The sequence below is a fragment of the Scomber japonicus genome, unplaced genomic scaffold, assembly GCF_027409825.1.
Source record: "Scomber japonicus isolate fScoJap1 unplaced genomic scaffold, fScoJap1.pri scaffold_669, whole genome shotgun sequence".
Lineage (NCBI taxonomy): Eukaryota > Metazoa > Chordata > Actinopteri > Scombriformes > Scombridae > Scomber > Scomber japonicus.
This window is the reverse complement of record NW_026518719.1, coordinates 1-2,500: the sequence shown is the minus strand read 5'-3', so window position 1 is coordinate 2,500 and position 2,500 is coordinate 1. Positions and strand designations below refer to the sequence as shown.

General features: G+C 43.4%; 1 protein-coding gene across 1 annotated transcript in view; it reads right to left on the bottom strand.

Moving 5' to 3' along the window:
* Nucleotides 1-330, bottom strand: part of LOC128354829 (ubiquitin carboxyl-terminal hydrolase 34-like) — a gene marked incomplete at its 3' end in the record, with an annotated part of 15,212 nt that extends 14,882 nt beyond the window's left edge. Inside the window, exon 1 of the mRNA XM_053314978.1 lies at nt 230-330. The remainder of the gene's footprint in view (nt 1-229) is intronic.
* Between the last annotated feature and the right edge of the window lie 2,170 nt (nt 331-2,500).

Here is a 2,500-nt window from a genome sequence, read left to right as displayed (position 1 = left end):
AGGAAGGAAGTAAGTGAAGAAGGAAGGAAGTAACTCAGACCTGCATTCTATCAAAAGGCCACCAGAGGGCGACTGTCTCCAAGTGAGAAGTTGGTGAATTCTCCATTGACTTGTATAGAGACGGTCGCCCCCTGGTGGCCTTTTGATAGAATGCAGCTCTAAGTTACTTCCTGGTTGGCCTCATTTCAGAGGACCGGAACTCCCCGCCTGGATTTAACCCCTCGCTCACCTGCATGTCTTTAAAGCCCAGCTCATGCAGAGTCTTCTCATCGTAGTCGGTGGTCAGTTCATGACCGGATGAGATCATCCTGACCGGTCCCATCAAACCACCTGCAGGGAAAAAAAAAACACAGCGTCAGAAAGTAAAAGAGAAACTGACGAGGATCAACTAAAAGAAAGTCTCAATAAAAAGTTTTTTTTATTCTGTGTTATTTTGTAAGAATTGGAAGGAAGGAAGGAAGGAAGGAAGGAAAAGATGGAAGGAAGGAAAAGGAGGAAGGGAGTGAAGAAGGAAGGAAGGAAGGAAAAAATGGAAGGAAGGAAAAGGAGGAAGGGAGTGAAGAAGGAAGGAAGGAAGGAAAAAATGGAAAGAAGTGAAGAAGGAAGGAAGGAAGGAAGGAAGGAAGGAAGGAAGGGAGTGAAGAAGGAAAGGAAAGGAAGGAAGGAAAGAAGGACGGAAGGAAGGAAGTGAAAAGAAGGAAGGAGGGAAGTGAAGAAGGAAGGAAGGAAGAGAGGAAGGAAGTGAAAGAAGGAAGGAAGGAAGAAAGGGAGTGACGACGGAAAGGAAGGAGGGAAGGAAAAGAAAGGAAGTGAAGAAGGATGGAAGGAAAGAAGGGAGGAAGGAAGTGAAGAAGGAAAGAAGGAAAAGATGGAAAGAAGGAAGGAAGGAAAGAAGGAAGGAAGGAAGGAAGGACTCAGGACGAGGATCAACTAAATAAAAGCCTGAATAAAGTTTTGTTAACGTGGAAAGTCTGAATAAAGTTTTGTTAACCTGGAAAGTCTGAATAAAGTTTTGTTAACCTGGAAAGTCTGAATTAGGTTTCTGTTAACCTGGAAAGTCTGAATAAAGTTTTGTTAACCTGGAAAGTCTGAATAAAGTTTTTGTTAACCTGAAAAGTCTGAATAAAGTTTTGTTAACCTGGAAAGTCTGAATAAAGTTTTTGTTAACCTGGAAAGTCTGAATAAAGTTTTGTTAACCTGGAAAGTCTGAATAAAGTTTTGTTAACCTGGAAAGTCTGAATAAAGTTTTTGTTAACCTGGAACGTCTGAATAAAGTTTTGTTAACCTGGAAAGTCTGAATAAAGTTTTTGTTAACCTGGAAAGTCTGAATAAAGTTTTTTAAACCTGGAAAGTCTGAATAAAGCTTTTGTTAACCTGGAAAGTCTGAATAAAGTTTTTGTTAACCTGGAAAGTCTGAATAAAGTTTTTGTTAACCTGGAAAGTCTGAATAAAGTTTTTTAAACCTGGAAAGTCTGAATAAAGTTTTTTAAACCTGGAAAGTCTGAATAAAGTTTTTTTAACCTGGAAAGTCTGAATAAAGTTTTGTTAACCTGGAAAGTCTGAATAAAGTTTTTGTTAACCTGGAAAGTCTGAATAAAGTTTTGTTAACCTGGAAAGTCTGAATAAAGTTTTGTTAACTTGGAAAGTATCAATAAAGTTTTTTGTTAACCTGGAAAGTCTCCGGGCTGCCGGCTGCTCTGTCCGAACTCCTGCAGCTGAGCCTGCTGGTTCATCTGCTCCTTCTGCAGGTTCTCGTACCAGTGAGTCACCTCGGCTCGCAGGTCCGCCACCTGGTCGCTAGGATACATCTCAATAGTCATCTGGAAATAAGAATAACCATGATGTTAGTTAGTTTAACCCTCACACAGTAATATCCATAGTAACCTCCCTCTCTCCTTACTCCTTTCCTTCCTTCCTTCCTTCCTTCCTTCCCTCCCTCCCTCCCTCCTTACTCCTTTCCTTCCCTCCCTCCCTCCTTATTCCTTCCCTCCTTACTCCTTTCCTTCCTTCCTTTCCTCCCTCCTTACTCATTTCCTTCCTTCCATCCCTCCTTACTCCTTTCATTCCTTCCTTCCTTCCCTCCCTCCCTCTTTCCTTCCTTCTCTCCTAAATTCCTTCCTCTATTCATCCTTATTCCTTCCCTCCTTCCTTCCTTCCCTCCCTCCTTCCCTCCTTCCTTCCTCCCACCCTCCCTCCTTACTCCTTTCCTTCCTTCCTTCCCTCCCTCTCTTTTCTCCCTCCTCCTTCCATCCTTCCTTCCCTCCCTCCTTACTCCTTTCCTTCCTTCCTTCCCTCCCTCCTTACCTTCCTTCCTTCCCTCCCTCCTTACCTTCCTTCCTTCCCTCCCTCCTTACTCCTTTCCTTCCTTCCCTCCCTCCCTCACTCTTTCTTTCCTTCCTTCCTTCCTTCCTTCCTTCCTCCCTCCCACCCTCCCTTCCTCCCTCTCTCCTTACACCTTTCCTCCCTTCCTTCCCTCCCTCCCTCCTTACTCCTTTCCTTC